The sequence below is a fragment of the Giraffa tippelskirchi genome, chromosome 4 (genome assembly GCF_054371585.1).
Source record: "Giraffa tippelskirchi isolate mGirTip1 chromosome 4, T2T-mGirTip1v1.2.pri, whole genome shotgun sequence".
Classification (NCBI taxonomy): domain Eukaryota; kingdom Metazoa; phylum Chordata; class Mammalia; order Artiodactyla; family Giraffidae; genus Giraffa; species Giraffa tippelskirchi.
Window position 1 is genome coordinate 40541942 of NC_137278.1, and position 18097 is coordinate 40560038.

The window sequence follows — 18097 nt, forward strand, 5'->3', positions numbered from 1 at the left end:
GTCAGTCCCATTCTCCAAATTCATCCCACGCCAACTACTGCCTCCCCAATACCATATGTCCATTCTTTATGTCTGTGTCTCAATTTCTGCTTTGGAAATAAGTTCATGCTTTTCTAGATTCCATGTGTGCGTGTGTGCTAAGTTGTAGCCAACACTATGAGACACCATGGATTGGAGCCTGCAAGGCTCCTTTGTCCATGGGATTTTCCAGGCAAGAATACTGAAGTAGGTTGCCATTTTCTTCTCCAGGAAGAGAAGGGATCCCAACGAGGGATCAAACCCACATTTCTAGTGTCTCCTGCATTGACAAGCGGATTCTTTACCACTGTGCCACCTGGGAAGCCCCATATAGATTCCATATATAAGTGATATTATACAATATTCTTTTCTCTTTCCAACTTACTTTACTCTGTAAGTCTTCAGGTTGTCTCTTCACAGCCAACAGCTGTACCCTCCCTGGGTCCACTCTCCAAACCCCACAATCCAGCCCCCAGCCCCTCCCTGTACCAGGAAACACACAATTCAGGCAGGGGTGCACAGGTCAGTGGTATAGGTCATGTGTGCAGTTCTTATTCTGTCCTGCCTTTCACAGACCTGTCGCTGCATTTCCCTCCAATCCCTTAAAGGCCCCTTTCTGTCCCAGCTGATTTCCTGCTGTGAGTGGGCTTTTCTGAGTTTGGGAACTTCTTCTTACCTTTAGTTCCCCACCAGAGGTCCTGGTCTCTTCCTTTTTCTTTTTTCCTTTCTTTCATCCTACCTGGCTGTGTGGGGATTTTTCTTCTCCTTTTAGGTGGCCAACGTCTTCTGCTAGTGTTCAGCAGGAGCTCTGTGAGAACTGTTCCATTTGCAGATGTAGTCTTGGTATACTTGTGCTGCTGCTGCTGCTGCTAAGTCGCTTCAGTCGTGTCCGACTCTGTGCGACCCCATAGACAGCAGCCCACCAGGCTCTGCCATCCCTGGGATTCTCCAGGCAAGAACACTGGAGTGGGTTGCCATTTCCTTCTCCAGTGCGTGAAAGTGAAAAGTGAAAGTGAAAGTGAAGTCGCTCAGTCGTGTCCGAGTCTTCGCGACCCCATGGACTGCAGCCTACCAGGCTCTTCTGTCCATGGGATTTTCCAGACAAGAGTACTGGAGTGGGTTGCCATTGCCTTCTCCGGGTATACTTGTGAGGAGAGGCAAATTCTGCCTCCTTCTATTCTGTCATTTTGACTCCTCCCGGACTTGCTTTCTCTTCACAGTCCCTTTCCCATATCCTTTCCTGGGTTGAATGAACTCTATTGGCTGCTGCTGCATCTTTGAAAAGGAAACCCAGACCCATGGAGCCCTGTGACAAGAGCAGACCAGACCATCAAAGAGTAGTGACAGGAACAACTTACCTCAAATCTGACTTCAGGCTAAGTCATGCATTATCTGAGTTCTCACAGAAATCCTCTTATCATTTTCATTTTGCAGAGGAACAACCTGAGGTTTTGAAACTCAAGTTACTTGACCAAGGGCAGATGCTATGGGCAAAAAGCAGAGCCAACATTCAAACCCAGAGACCTAGATTTCGGAGCTGTGTACTTTAGCATTTTAGGCACTTTAGTACACTGCCTTTAAGTGGTGATTTTCTTTTTTCCTGCAAAATAGCATAGATTTTCTTGAAAACTTGATTTTATAGACAAGTAAGTCACTTTGCCTTTAAATGGAAACTGTCTCTTGAAAAGATACTAAAGATATTCTTCATGTAGGATGTGTATTCCTGATGAATGATTTCATGTTCCTGAGGAGGAGCCTGAGACAGAGTGGAGAGAGACTCCTATTACCCAATATCTAGGTGACTGATTTATAGAGATCAACCTTACTTTTGAGGTTTCCACTGTCCCTTCTAGAAGAAGAACATAGCTCACAAGAGTAATGGATTGCTGGAACTTCTTTTCAGTCCTTCCTTGGGTCCAGTTGGAGGAGAAGGACCTAAGAGAGATCCTCCTGTTGCCCACCAGGGTCCTTTGACTCTTTAATCAATGGAAATTGAAGAGACCAGATAAGAAATTCAGGCAAGGCTTTAATGGAACTCATGCGGGCTTCCCTGGTGGCTCAGACAGTAAAAAATCTGCCTGCAATGCAGGAGATCTGGTTCGATCCCTGGCTTGGGGAGATCCCTGGAGAAGGAAACGGCAACCCACTCCAGTATTCTTGCCTGGGAAATCCGAGGGACAGAGGAGCCTTGATCGGGTACAGTCCATGGGGTCGCAAAGACTTAGACACGACTGAGTGACTAACACTATGCTACAGCAAGAGGGAGCAAAAACAAGCAACAGATTTCCTTACTCACTCCCTGAGTGGGGTGAGCTGGTTTCTCAAATGGAGTGAGGGTAGGGGTGGATCGGTGGGTCAGGCCGGAGGGGTGGCTCAGGTGGTCTGCCCACCTGCCTTGGTGGTCCTGTGTGCAGGGATCACGTGTGGCACTCTGCTTTTGCTCTGGGCGCTTCAGAAGCAGCAGTTGGTTTTTGCCCTTTTTGTATCTTATTGTTCATAATTGCCCTCAAGGTAAATGACTGAAGTTATTTTTATAGTTTCTTTTTATTCGTTACTTGAGGAGACATTTGTCCAGGAGCAAGTGCAAGCACTTTGGTAGAGGGTCCCAGGTGGTCCCAGCCATTCTCACTTCTAGTGGTGCATGGAGCTTACTTGTACCAGCTTCCAGAACCCTGTGTGCATTCTCCTCCCAATTCCACCAGCAGTGACATCCCACTAACAGCTTGAAGTTGCCTGTGGTGGGAATCTTTATACCACAGAAATTTGTAAGCGCTACAAATTGGGGCTTTTTGTTTTTCTTTTTTAGATAGTAAGTTATGAGACATTTACCAGGATACTGCTGGGCACATGTGCTGGGCACTTGGGGACCTGCAGGACTCTTCTGGATACTCGGTAGTTCTTGTTCCATTAACTCTCCAGTCCAGAACTCATAAAAGGAGAAGTAATTTTCATCAGCAGCACAAATTCTTTATAACAAATAAATAAAGCATTATTCATGCATTGAGTTTTACCAGTGTTGAATTTAGGCATTATTTACTAGGACAAACAGAAGGTGTTATAATACTGCTAACAATGTTTACAACTAACCTTGAAAGTGGGGTATGGTAGTAGAGTACTTCAAACATTTGTCTAAATACACCCACATCCTACACTGGAAAGAGAAACACTAAGAACTTTAGTGAAGAAAGAGGATATATATATATCCTTTAGTAGAGATTCTCATGGACACAGATACTCTTCACTAGTGACTATTTCTACTTTGGATCCAGTTTTCACCGAGTAGGATCACAATGGTGTTAAAATGGGTATTAGATCTTCAGGATTCCACTTAACTTTACCCCAAATTACCTAATGGGGTTCAGACACATCATTCTACCCACCTGCATTTGAGTTGTCTGTCCTACTTGTACTTCATTCAGTGTTCTGTAGTTGTAGGCAAGAGATGCTAATTTAAGCAGAAAAGAAATTTACTGGATGATCCTTTTTTTTTTTCTTAATTTACTTATTTTTAACATTTTTAAGAGTACAGTTGACTTACGATGCTGCGTTAGTATCAGGTGTATAGCAAAGTGAATCAGTTATATATAATGTAACTACTTTATTTTTCTTTAGATTCTTTCCTGAAATAGGCCATTAGAGTATTGAATAGAGTTCCCTGTGCTATACAGTAGGTTCTTATTGTTAACTATTTTATATATGCTGCTGCTGCTAAGTCGCTCCAGTCGTGTCCGACTCTCTGTGACCCCATAGACGGCAGCCCACCAGTCTCCCCTGTCCCTGGGATTCTCCAGGCAAGAACACTGGAGTGGGTGGCCATTTCCTTCTCCAATGCATGAAAGTGAAAGTGAAGTCACTCAGTCATGTCCGCGACCCCATGGACTGCAGCCTACCAGCCTCTTCTGTCCATGAGATTTTCCAGGCAAGAGTACTGGAGTGGGGTGCCATTGCCTTCTCTGATTTTATATATAGCAATGTGTATATGGGGCTTCCCTGGTAGCTCAGCTGGTAAAGAATCTTCTCACAATGCAGGAGACCCCAGTTCGATCCCTGGGTTGGGAAGATCCCCTGGAGAAGGGGTAGACTGCCCCCTCTAGTATTCTTGGGCTTCCCTGGTGGCTCAGATGGTAGAGAATTCGCCTGCAATGCGGGACACCCGGGTTTGACCCCTGGGTTGGGAAAATCCTCTGGAGAAGGGAAGGGCTACCCACTTCCGTCTTCTTGCCTGGAGAATCCCCATGGACAGAGGAGCCTGGTGGGTTACAGTCCATGAGATCTCAAAGAGTTGGACATGACTGAGTGACTTTCACTTCCCTTCAGTGTGTGTATGTCAATCTCAGTCTCCCAGTTTATCCCTCCCCCTCCTTTTTCCCTGGTAACCATAAGTGGATGGTCTTTAATGGCTCACAGGACTGATGGGGAGGTAGAAGAACCAGGTTATAAGAAGAATTGGAATGAGGCATTACCATGAACCAGTCACTCTTGGCAGCACACACCCTCTTGGAAGGATTCAGTCACAGACATTTCCCTCTCCTGTTGTTGCCAATCTGCTTAAGATCCAATGTTGCTGGGAACCAGGAGGGCCAGGGACAGAGCATCTGCATACTAATAGGGAATAGGTAATTCCCCGGGAAAAAATCAGGATGTACTATCAAAGTAGTGAAAAACAGATGCAGTGTGATTTACCTTGGCCTCCAAAGTGATCACACAACAGTCAATGGAGAAGACTAGAAACCATGGTCTGCCACACAAATGAATAATTTATAAAAAATTTTAAACTTCCATGATAAAGTTCTGAGAACCTGCTATTCATGAGTCATATAATCATGAGCAGGTTTTTGTTTTTACCTTGAAATTTGAGTCTAAAGTCAGATTTGTGCTTCATTTACAGAAGTCCACTAGCTTATATCCAATCCATTCCTGAGTCCATTTACCTCTTTACCCCAGTGTTTGCTTTTTTGCTTTATGCTGTTTCTAATTTCTGTTCTGTAGCTATATTTTATATATGCTCCTAAGCTGCCTAGAATCCTTTTTACAGCAAGGCAATATATAAATAAATAGATAGATGCAGTCATTTCCTAGGATTCTTTTCTAATTTTAACATCCAATTGTTCTCATTCAGAAAATTGTATATTCAGCTGAACAGAAGGTATTCTCTTAAATTCAAATATAGTACGAGAGTCACCTTGTCTTGACTGATACTTACTCAAAACACAGAGCTGCTTTTTAAATCTCTTAAATTCACGTGCAGAGGAAAGCAATAGCATGGAAGTAAGAGGAATGGTAATTATTTCCCTGGAGAACAATAATTTTGCAATAAATTTCAAAAACAGCACGATTTAGCAAATTAAGCTTAGAGCCAAGGATATTAAATAGAGTTAACTTTGTAGAAATAAATTCTGATACTACAGGCTTCAAACATTACTTTAAATGTGTTCATTTAAAAAAAAAAAAAGCTAGTGAAGGGGCCCTTAAGGTTTTGGTGTGAGATGTTAGATTTTGGTTTTAAAGGCTGGGGGAGTGAAACCTTTTTCACACCAGGCAAGATGTAATGAATATATGTGTGTATGTGTACTTTCTTTTGCTATTGCTAGAGTGCCGAGTAAGCAGTTTTGATAGCAACATTCCCTTCAAAGGAAACTTGTACTTCGCAGCCATGCTTCTGTGCTTTGGCAACTCCACATGGAAACAGTATTTCTTTGATCCTATATTTAGTACAGATATTGTTTATGTTTAAATGTCAAAAATAACTCTTTAAAGCCACATGCCCCATGGTTAACAAAAAAAGCACATTCTCACCTTTTGGAAGAGTTTACAAGAAATCTTGGGCCACCTTCTGTAGCCATGTAGTAAACTATAATGTCTGCGAGGGCTTAAGTTGAGTGATAATTTGTTTTGAGAAAACCTTCCCTTTTAACTCTCTCTTCAGTATACGCGCTCTAGCCCATTGAATTATTACTTGGACCTGTCTTTTCTTCTTTTGGCCAGTCTTTGCTTAAGAGAATCAAAAGCATCAATCTTAAAAGAAAGAAGGAAAGAAAGACATATAGCGATAACACACATTTCCTATCTATCATCTATCTATCTATCTATTATCTGTCCTTCTATCCAGCCATTTATCTAATAGATATTGTTTTTTTCTCTGCTTTCATTTGGAGGAACAGTTCATAAATGGAAAGACAAAAGTTGAGCCTCTCTTGCTTGAGTTAGAAGCATTCCTCCCAAAGTACTGATGCTGATCTATTGTTGAACTACACTGCATTCTCTCATTAATATTAACCATTTCTTCGAAGGGGTCTTTCTCTTTGACTCACTCTGTTTTAGGAAGCTATTATTTTCATAGTGGTTGCTAAGTTACCATCAAAGAATTCTAAGATCTGTGAAGCAGGAACATATAAGAAATTGACATTATCTGTTCTTTGCAGATAGTGTGAAGTAATTTTTAAAAGATGTGGAGAAATGTGATTGGATACATCTAAGTTGAAATAAATCCTACCCTAGAAATTAAACACACTTTGCTGAAGAATTAACCACATTGTTATCAATGTTGCTCTGCTACAGTACACAGAGGTCATTACTACCGAAGTGTGTAGGTGTGTGTGTGTGTGTCTTGATAAAGATAACACATGCTCTAGTTACACCTAAGATGTTCTTGTAGGAGAAAACTGAGACTATGAGTGGCTGCCTCAATCCAATCGAGAATTTAAGTTTCTTCTCAATCTATTTACTGGTTGATAGGCTAGCTGACTGCTAGGTGGGGATGGAAAAGCCTCTTACTCTTTAGTTTCTGGTTTGTGTGTGTGTGTGTGTGTGTCTGTGTGTGCGTGTGCGTGTGTGAAGTCTAAAACGTGACTATGTGGCTTAGTAATCAGAGATGAACTATGCATAACGGTGTCTGATCGAATTCTTTCTTTGATTGCTACTGATGAATCAAATCTCTTTAGTCTAACCTTGGCTTCCAAACCCCAAATCACTCTGAACTGGCTTCTACAACGCCACGTGTGGCAAATCTGTGATCTTGCCAAACCACCTGAAAAGAATTATTTTCCTTGCACACACACACAAAATAATTGTCAGTTCTTTAAAGTTCAGATTGTAGAGGTTTTGAATAATTAAAACCTTTTCTGCACCTCAGTAGCACTCCCAAAGGTTAAATACATTTCTGCTCTTGCATCTATAGGATAATTATGGGAAAGTGAATGAGTTTCTTCTCTGAAAAGACATGGAAACCAAGTAGTTATTTGTGCCTGCAAATCCTTTTGGGTAAAGAACCAGTGAGATAATAAATTGTTTTGCTAAAAACAGGAAGTTTGGCAAAGATGCAAAAGTACAGCTAAACTTTGGCCAGGCAACCCAAAACATTGTGTTCTTCTTTGAAACTATTTCCAGCAAGGAAAAAAAAAATGTGGAGTGCCTTGAATACATAGTTTAAGAAACAGTGAAGGCATCTGGCAACGTGAACTTCTTGCCAAGCTTGTGGTTGTGCTGTGCTTGCTGATGGGAAGATGTGCCAGTTTTCAATGACTTATGTCATGCACAGCTGGAAACCCACGCATAAATAAGACCTCGAGTGTTGTGAAGTCCAAAAAGATTCGAGAAAACATCGTCGCTTTTCACTCCCTTCATCCAAACTATAGAAACTATTAAATGAAAGGAATTACTTGGAGTTCAGATCGGAAAAGGCCAACTATGGATTTCTCAGGGAAACCTGTTTCATGGCAGGAGTGTTCAATCAGTTAAGACATTCTGGAAGTTGTTAGTTTGTTTTTCTTTTTTCCCTCCCCCTCCCCTTCCTCAGATTCTTCATACTCATGCTTGCCAACTTTATTAATATGATTGTGATTATGTGGCATCTGTTTTGGACAGACCTGATATGATTGTAATTTCCACTTCAGTCCATCAGGCTGGAAAGACTTCAAAATGTGGGCCAGAAAAAATAAAGAAATTAACCCAAGACGTCTGGAAAGGAGAATATTGTGCTCCTGTCAGATGGAGAGGCAGGGAACCCTGGGACATCTTGATTGGCGGAGAATGTGCTGCAGAAACAGTGCTCCCCAGGCTGGCGGGGCCCTGTCCAGCTGGCAACAGCCAGGAGGCTCTTTATGTTCTCTGTCTACACTGGGTGATTTGGCTGGTGGTTTTGATTTTAGGATTCAAGGAGAGGAACTCTGAATTTTAGTTTTTACCACTCATTTAGAACTAGAGGCAATGGTCCATCTCCCCGAGTTTCCTTTTTGAGCAGGAGGCAGAGGGTCCCGTAAGGTTAGGCAAAGAGAGTGAATGCCTCAGGCTCCCACCTGGGGGCACCTGGGCTGGGAGAGCAGCAGTAGGCATCGAGGAAAATAGCCCCTTCCTTTTTTTCTTCTGAAATGGGCCTTCTCTGGTTTCTCTTCTGTCTCTGTCTACTCTGTGAGGGTTGGTTTTTTACCTCTGAAGCACCTCTTGATTTTTAGTGATTGCAAATTGCTTTCTCTTGGGGGGACCCTGAGGTGGCCAGCAATCTATTGTAGCCCTTGGAGCAGGGACATGGCCCTTGCGCTCTGGCTCTGCAGCTGGTGACCAAGATGACCTTTTCTCTCTAAACTGTGGTTTCTTAATCTGTGGATGAGTCATTATAATGGTACCTACCACCAGGAGCTGTGGAGATGAGGAAATAGGTGAAGGTAAGCAAGGCATGGACTGCCATCCTGGGTTGCATTGATCCACCCATGATCAACAAATGATTGCTATGGGAATGAACAGAGTCCTCTGTGTTATTCCTCCACCCAGGAGTCAGCTGGAAATGTTTTGGTTTTCTCATCATGCATTTGTTCTTTTTAGGAAAAAATGCCCCAGCTCTTACATTGTTATATTAAAAAATACATAAATATATAGAATTTATTTGTTGACTGAATGTTTATTTTAGACTTTGAAGAGAGGAAAAGAAACAAATAAAAATAACCTTTCACTTACCACTTAGAAATAACCATTATTTGAATGTTTACATAATTCCTTTGTCTTTTTTTCTATGATTCTATTTGGAATTATTAAATTGGGACAATATTATATAAGCATTCTACCATGAATGATTTTTAAACATTTTCCCACTTCATTAAATATAAGTTTTTAAATGCTTTAAAATGTTATTTTAAAGTGCTTTAGAAATATTCCATTAAATGGATATTCTTATTGGAGTTAAGGTTTTTGCTTTTTTTTATCATCATGATGTACATCTTTGTCTGCATTTGTGTACTGCCTTAGAATAGAATTATTGGATTTAAAAAAAAGTCTTTTTGAGAACTCTTAATAGATGTCAGTTACTCAAAGAAATATATAATTCTTTGAAATTATGAGGAGTTTGTTTTCCTTAGAAAGATTGTAGGAAGAGAGAGATCTTACCCCACCATGAAGCAGGGAATCCTTGTCAAACAGACTGGGAGTTGAAGTGATTTCTTGCAGAATTGGTGAGCCAGAGCCTCTGCCTCCTCTGTAAACAAACAAATAAAATAAACACACACACATGCTATATATATGCAGTATGTATATATATATATACACATATATACATGTATATACTCTATTTATACTCTCTATATACTCTCAGTACAGTTCGGTTGCTCAGTCGTATCCGACTCTGCGACCCCGTGGACTGCAGCACACCAGGCTTCCCTGTCCATCACCAACTCCCGAGCTTGCTCAAACTCCTGTCCATCAAGTTGGTGATGCCATCCAACCATCTCATCCTCTGTCATCCCATTCTCTTCCTGCCTTCAATTTTTCCCAACATCAGAGTCTTTTCCAGTGACTCAGTTCTTCGCATCAGGTGGCCAAAGTATTGGAGCTTCAGCTTCAGCATCAGTCCTTCCAATGAGTATTCAGGACTGATTTCCCTTAGGATTGACTGGTTTGATCTCTTCTATTTGTACATGTATATGTTTATGTATACATGTATATTGAACAAGGAGAGAAAAGAAAACTCTGCTTTTCTCCCACCCTACTCACCTGGAATTGCTTCTGACCTCCAGTGGGGAGGGAGAGAGGCTGGAAGATGGGGGAATTGGCCATAGGCAGAAGTAGTGATTGTGTGCACAAGGATCACTACCTGGGAGAGTGGGGCAAAGGAGACAGCCTTTCTCCCCACTTCTGCATGGAACCTGGCTCCACGCTGGTCCCTTGAGGACTGACTGGGTAGGCAGCTTCAGCAGGCAGCACCCTGCCTAGACCTGACTTTTCCAGGTTAGCGCTGGCAACAGTGAAAATTGTGAAGCTTCCTCCAGGGGCTTTGCCAGAGGAGTTCCCCGAAAAAAGGGTGCCTGATCCATAGGAAGGGCACAGAGAAGATGCCCACGGTGATACTCCTGACAGAGAGGTTTGTGAGTTCTCAAAATCTGTTGGTGTGACTGCAGTGACAGGACTTCCCATTTGAGCATCAAGGGCATTCTTTTTGGCCTTTTTTTTTTTTGGTGTAACTGCTCTTGTGACTCTATTTGTGCTCATAGCCTAGTCAAGCCTGGGGTGGCTGGCTTTCTTATACGGAGTACTCCACTCAATAAGATGAAAAAAAAAAAAAAACTGAAAAAAAGAAGGGAAATTGTGATGAAAGGGAACAAATGAAGCTGTACAAATCTCAAGTTTTAAGAAATAGGAGCCTGGAGCTGAGAAGGATACTCAGAGCTGCTGAGTATGCAGGCAGGAAGGAACAGCAGAGGTCCTCTTCCATTTCGACGTCCTCAGTTTTCCGAGGGGCATCAGGGGGCCCCAAGGACTTGTCCCTTCCTCCAGGTCACTCGCGTGGGTGGCCTGAGTCAAAGCAGAGGTCTGCAGGCGCTTTCCTCAGAGGCCCTCCCTCAGCCTCCTCTGCCTCTCTGGTCAATGCCTTGGAGCACAGGGGGTGCTATTAATGAGGGGCCAGTGCTCATCAGTTGTTCCCTGTCATGGTCCCTTTGGGCTCCTGATGAGATGGTTGGATGGCATCATCGACTCAATGGACATGAATTTGAGCAAATTTAGGGACATAGTGAAGGACAGGGAAGCCTGGCATGCTGCAGTCCATGGGGACTCAGAGAGTCAGACACAACTGAGTGACTAAAGGACAGCAACAGAATGTCATAGGCTAGCTTCAATAACAGAAATTTCTTTCTTAGAGTTCTGGAGAATGGAAGTCCAAGATCAGGTGTTGGCACAGCCTTGCCCTGGTGAGAGCCCTTTTCCAGGCTGTGGACTGCCCCATTCTCATTGGGTCCTCATAAGGCAGAATGAGAGAGAGAAGATGCAGGCATTCTTTCCAGTCTTCTTATAAGGGCACTAATCCCATTCATGAGGGTTCCTTCTCATGACCTTGTTTAATTCTAATCACCTCCCAAAGGCCCCACCTCACGTTGCAGGATGGGGTTTCAACATATGCATTTGTGGGGTGTGCAGACATTCAGTCCATAGCATTCCCCATAGAAAGCACACAGGAACGGGCTCCAGCGTTAGTTCAGTGTTTCTGGTTTCTACGGTCTTGATGCTGCACCTCAGACTATTGAGATCAGCATCTCTGTGGGTGAGACTCTGATCAGTTGCCTAGGGATGGCAGGATCCGGCCCCTGTGTGAGAGGAGTGGCCCATCAGTGTCACCATAGGTCCCAGGTTCTGCTGTCACCTGGCATCAGGAGCTGTGTCACTTGCCAAACTGACCTGTTGGTTACATGGTGATCAAAGTCAGGGAATGGACTGATTGATTTCTGAAGTCCCTCCCAGCTTTAGAACCAGAAAGTCTAAGTAAAAAGAAACAGACATTGTGTTAGAATAGCCTATTTAAGCTCCCTTTTCCCTATCTTGTGATATTTCTTGGCCCTATAGTTCCTACAACAAAGATTCCCATGAGCTCTTCATCATTCTTGAATGAAAGAGAAACCACATCAGGTTGCCTTGAAATCTCTAGCAGGCCTCACAGCAGCCTGGTGTTTGCAATCTGGTGTTTGCAGTGATGACTGAGACAAAGGCCTGACTCAGGCCATGTGGTCCCCGCCCCTCCAGACCCTGCACACTCCCCACAACCTCCCAAGACATGTTGTGGAAACATCAGCATCATGATGATGAAGTCACACCCCGGGGGGGTTTGGTCTTGGAGCAGCGTTATGGCTGAAAGAACACAGTCCATGCAATCAGTGGTAATTTCAAAATAAATCTAGTCCTCTACTTGCACTTCTCAGATGGCCTGTGTGGACGATAAGAGGGCCCCCTGCACTCCTCCCTTTTCCCTTGAACACTGTTCCCTCACCTCAGGCCCACCGCTGCCTGCGAGGCTTTCCAGACTCTTCCCCAATGTCCTCCACCCTCTACCCACTTCTGGGGTCCCTTCCTCCTGCTCCTTTGGACCCCAATCTCTATCTGGAGGGCTTCCCAGGTGGTGCTAGTGGTAAAGAACCCACCTGCCAATGCAGAAGACATAAGAGACATGGGTTCAATCTCTGGGTCGAGAAGATCATTTGGAGCAGGGCATGGCTACCCGCTCCAGCGTTCTTGCCTGGAGAATCCCATGGACAGAGGAGCCTGGTTGGCTACAGTCCATGAGGCTGCAAAGAGTCAGACAAAAGTGAAGTGACTTAGCAAGCATGCACTCTATCTGGAAGCCCAAGAGTGTCCCCCCAGAAGGCAGGAGGCAGAACTGAGGCTGAAGGAGGCAAATAGTAAAGCTCAGAATCACCCTGAGCAGCAAAGGGAGGAGAAAGGCAGGAAACTCAGGCACTGATGCCTGTTATCGGTTGTTCACACAAATTTGCTGGGAGTTGGGGGCGCCTACTACGAGGGGGTTGAAGAGGGAGCCGGGAAGTGCTGGCCTTGGCTGCCTGGAAGCTGAGAGCTGGCTTGGGTGACTTCTTGAGGCTCTTCCCTGCTGGGAACTCTTCATCCTCTGGCTTTTCACGCACGGAAAGGCTATTTGGCAGCAGCTCACCTTGGGCTCTGTAACTCGTGTATTGCTGCCTTCAAACACAGCTGGCTATAAAAGCCGGGTTTCATTAAGCTCACTGACTATGGGACTTTGTGAAGATTTTAGAAACAGAGGCCGAGTGAATTTGGTTTAGTGTTTCCTTGGAGTTTTCCTGAACAGGGAGCAGAGGGTGGGGGAGGTGTTATTTATTGCTCACATTTTCTTTTTCTTTTACTGTAGCACTTGGGGTCAAGGCTGAGGAGTTCCAGAGAAATCTCTATTGACGTGATGTAATTTTATGGGCAGAACATTTCATTCTTCTCCTCTGTCATGCAGAGAGTATCCAGTAGCCTGAGGCAGGGCCAGAAGATAGCTTGGAGCCCTCTCTGGAGTAACGCAGCATGAGGGAGCTGTGTGGAGAGTCATCAACCACGCTGTATGTAGATGGAAAGGAACTACCAGGCGGGGGGCAGGATAGTACATTCTGATATGAAAAAGGGGGGAATGAGCCACCACTACCGATTTCACCCATCCCGTGTGTTTGGAGCAGTTTCTCATTGCCCAGGACTTGTTTGCCCCCCGCCCCGCCCCACTGATAGCAACCTCAGTGCCAGGGTAGGAATCCCAATGCTTGGAAAGCAAGGAAGCCCATAGCCAGTGACTACAGGGACTTGGGGGGGGGGGGGTGGAGCAGGAAACATTTATCCTACAAAAGCCTGTTCTCTACTTGGCAAGTCATTCAGTGAAATGGGAGAAAAGATGGGTTGTGGAGCCAGAATTACTTGGGCTTACATGAAGCATTAACCTTGTGAGTTCAAGCCTCTTAACTTTTTGCCTTGTTACCAAATGCATATTAATACTTGTCCCCACTTTATCCAGCCATTTGAGGATTAAATGAGATAACATTTGTAGCGGACCTGGCACAGTGCCCGGCTTGCAGTAGATGCATAATAAATGCCATTTCTCTCCTTCCTCAGACACACATACACACACACCTGGAATAATACTTCAAGGGAGTTTTTTTTTTTCAAAGGATCAATTACTTTTGTTCTAAAGCACCAGCTCCTAGCAGGCAGGGATAATGAGTGTATTTGAGTTCTTTCCAGAATATGGGTGAATGTGTAAACTCCAAGTCAATATGTAAATTGGTGCTGGGTGTCTTCGTGGTGAAGAACTAAGGATGTGGAAGGCTTGTTTCTGCCCTCCCCGAGTGTACAGTGAAGCTGGGAACATAAGGTACATACACTGTCAACACTTCGAGAAAAAGATTAAAAAATGAATGTGCCCTGTTCCTGATGGGTTTGGTTATTCAGGCTCCCAAACACGCTATGGGTCACCCCCAGGCAGCTAGTTCCCACAATCCTTTTGTGTGGGGACAAGTGCAGCCTCTCTTTCCCCAGGTGGTTCAGCGGCTGCTGGAAACACCACCCCTATACCCTTCTTCCTAAACCCCCCACACCACCATTGCTGCAGGCTCTGTTCTGGCTCCCCATCTGTTCTCAGATTCGGAGCAGCTGACCCCTGAGGAAGCTGGGGCTGAGGGATCCACCCCACCTGGGTGCCAGCTCTTCCACCGAGAGCCACCATTTCTACTCTGCTCCAAGTGGAAGATTCAACATGAGCGCCCGTTTCACCCACCCGTAGACAACAGTGATTACCAGCTTCCACTCTGGAGTCAGAATGGATGGGTTCAAATTCTACTACCATCACCTCCTAACTATGGCTTTGTGCACATTAATAATTAAGCCTCAATTTCCATGTGCGGAAAATTGGGGCTTATAAGTTAGTAAACCTTCTCTTTTTGAAGACTAAACGAGATGACTTAAATGTAGCATAGCACATAGCCGGTTATCAGGAAGTGTTTGCTATTATGATCTAATGACAACAGTTTTGGGGTGTGAAATGTGTGCTACATTTATCTTTCTTTGTCATATTTCCCCAAAGCCTGGGCCTATGGTCCTCTCTCACCTGATCTTCTTCCCAGACTCTCTGTGTCTCAGGATGGGACATAAAAACTTCAGTTCAGCTCCTCATTTGGGAAAGCTGCTTTCTTCTTTCTGGGATTGCTTCCTTTCAAACCAAGTCTTTGCCACATTTTTTAAATCCCTGTGCTAGTATGAGACTGTTAATCTTGGCATCTAGTAAAATACTTAAAGAACTCAGCATCAGTTCTTCCAAATAGCCTGGGGTCTTTCACACAGCTAGGAAACTAGAAGTCTGCTAGACACCTTTGAAGTCCAAGAAAGGATGTTGAGATCAAGCACCACTGAGATGCTTTTAAAAACCAACAATGGAAGCCATTTTCACAAGAACAGTGCAAATAATAAATGCTCTTTTGTGTAGAGAAAGGGCTTTGACTCTGTGTAAGGTGGGCACCAGTGTAACAATCTAGGCTTTGAATTTCATCATCCATGACCTCAGAGGAGTCACTCTTGGTTGGAATTTTCCAACCATAAAATGGAGATGCCTGGGATGGGTCATACTGATTAGTGAAAGAGAAAGTGAAAGTTGCTCAGTCATGTCTGACTCTTTGCAATCCCATGGACTATACAGTCCATGGAATCTCTAGGCCAGAATACTGGAGTGGGTAGCCTATCCCTTCTCCAGCAGATCTTCCCAACCCAGGAATCAAACCCAGGTCTCCTGCATTGCAGGCGGATTCTTTATCAACTGAGCTATCAGGGAAGCCTCAGAGGTATCTTCCAACATGAGCTGCCAGGCAGCTTTTTGTACTGAACTCTAGATGGGGAAGAATAGGAGGTGGGGGTTGGAAGAGTTTGGTAATTTCATGGGGGCTATAAATGTCAATTAGAGAAAGGGCAGAGAGCCCTGGAGAAAGAGAACAAAGTGGAGAAGATGAAATGGAAAGCAAAGGAGTAAGGGGACAGAAGGGAGGGGAAAGAAACATAAGAAAATGAAGATGCCTTTTTAAGGTAGTGAAGAAGGGTACACACAAACTGCATAAGAAAGCATGCTCTGGTCTCTGAGATTATGCAACTTCAATCAACAGCAAAGCACAATGAGCATCTTGAAAGCATCTTGTCCCAAGTGTGTGATTCTTAGCAGTGGAATTTAAAGCTACACAAGAGCACATAGGTGAGATGTTGTGGGACTTGGAAATGACATCACAGACATCCATTTTAGGCCCATGCTTTCTGGACCCTCAAACTTTAATTTGATGAAAAAGAGTTTCCCTGATACTCCACTATGATCTCATCCTTGACCCACAGGGGCACTTTTTGGAATGACTTCCGTAGGTTTCTTTCTACCATATTGTAAGACAAGACTGATTGGCAGGTTTCTTTCTACCATATTGTAAGACAAGACTGATTGGCTTAAGGAAAGTGATTTAAAAATATATCATTGATTTAGGAAAATCTTTTAAGGTCTATGACATTTCATGGCTCAGCAAGGTCAATTTTTGCTCCAGTGTCTCTAAAGAAGAACTCTTCTCTCTAAAGGTTTGATTGATTTATTTTAAATAGAAATATCATTCTTTCTTGTACCTTGTAAGCCATCTTGGTTTTAAATTTAGTTCTTGAAGGTCTCCAAACTCACTGGACTTATAAGAAAATCATCAATCTCTCTTCTTCTGTAATTCCCTTTGATGGCCTAAATCTTTCAGGTTCTCCCAAAGTCCTGTTAAGAGGGAGGGTGGCATTGCCCCAAGGAGTGAGTGGGCACTTGCTTGGGCCCTTTAGAGTAACCTCTACCTTTTGTACTTTTCCAGGCAAGAGAGAAGGTAAGAGGCTACCTTACCTAGTATCTGGCCTCTAGGTTGATGCTAAACCTAATATATAAATACTGAATACAAACAACTAAGACATTTGTTGACCACTCATTTAAGTGATAGCAGATTAGTAAACCAAGGATGATGGTGCTAAGTGATTGGTTTGATATTCAGAGTTTGATTTCCTTCAAAGTTCCTGGGCCTTTTCCTGTCCAGTCCTCTGTAGTCCCTCTACATTCCCTTATTCTTCTCTGAGATGCCCCCAACCAGGGCATCTTGAAAATAGGAAGTCCTCCCAGACTTTGTACAGCACCAGTTGCATGGGAAACCAAGGCTCCATCCACTACAATCATGACTTCGTTGTGATTTTGATTTACTCAACCCATAACCAGAGTTCCTTCTGCCAGGAAGAGGTAAATCAACACTACCTATTTCTCATGTGATTTTTGGATGTGTCCTTGAACACCTGGGGACTTAGTATTTGCTTGTTTCTGAGAGTTGAGGTGATTGACAGGATTTGATGACCTCATGTATGATAGGGCTTTAGAAATTGTAAAATGCTAAGTCAAGGGAAGGCCTGACCCTAAATTGAATGGCCTCTGAGGCAAAAGCACTACTAGAGGCCATACTCTGTATGTCTACTTGTTTGAAAGTCATAGAAACTGGTAAGTAAAAAGTTCCATCTTTCTGCTTTCATATAAATTAGAGAATCCTGGTTTACATTGAGAATTTTTGGATTCCTTGGACTTCTTGACCCCTTCCCACATTCCCTCCCTTTTTCTTTCCACCCCACTATTACCCTACAGCAAAGGACTTTGCGTCGGCATCTTAGTTCACTGGTTCAAAGCCTTTAACTTCCCCTCCAAGCAGCTGCTTCTTGGCTAACTCCATGGCTTAGAGGTGTACTAAGGCTCAGAAGAAGGAATTAACATCAGTTCTGTGTATCATGCTTGTGATGAGCCATGGGACCTCTTTTCTTTTCTTTATTTCTGTCCCTTCCCCTTCCCTCTCCACAGCCCGTCCCTCCTCTTCTCTCATCTCGCCTGCTTTCCTTCCCTTTGATCATGATTTAAATTTGTCAAAATGCAAGGGCCATTGCTCTGAGTCCCAAGAAGTCAATTTATTGAAATCATTATAGCAATTTATTGAAATCATTGTAGCATTTTCCTAGCACAGATGATCATACACCAAAAATATTTAATGGCTGAAGAATGAATTTTGTCTTTGTGACTTTATTTTTTCATACTTCTGGAATTCCCCAAACAAGTTTACATTCTCTGACCCTTCCTTTCTTTTCCTAGTTTTTGTTTCTATTTTAAACAAGCTGTTGTTGAGTAATACAAGTGAGACCTTTTATAGTCTCAGTGCAAAATACTATCCACTGATGTGTGAGTAATAGTACTATTGCTATCAGTTATTATGTTGAGTTAATAAAGTGCCCTGAGAATACATACAAG

General features: G+C 43.5%; 1 long non-coding RNA gene across 1 annotated transcript; it reads right to left on the reverse strand.

The window, feature by feature from the left end:
* Positions 1 to 2543: 2543 nt before the first annotated feature.
* On the reverse strand, positions 2544 to 6371 carry LOC145546051 (uncharacterized). The gene is made up of 5 exons (XR_014082448.1): positions 6330 to 6371; positions 5815 to 6033; positions 3399 to 3463; positions 2848 to 2984; positions 2544 to 2764 (listed from the first exon to the last, which is right to left on the reverse strand). It is a non-coding gene; the product is annotated as an uncharacterized LOC145546051 (long non-coding RNA).
* Positions 6372 to 18097: the final 11726 nt, after the last annotated feature.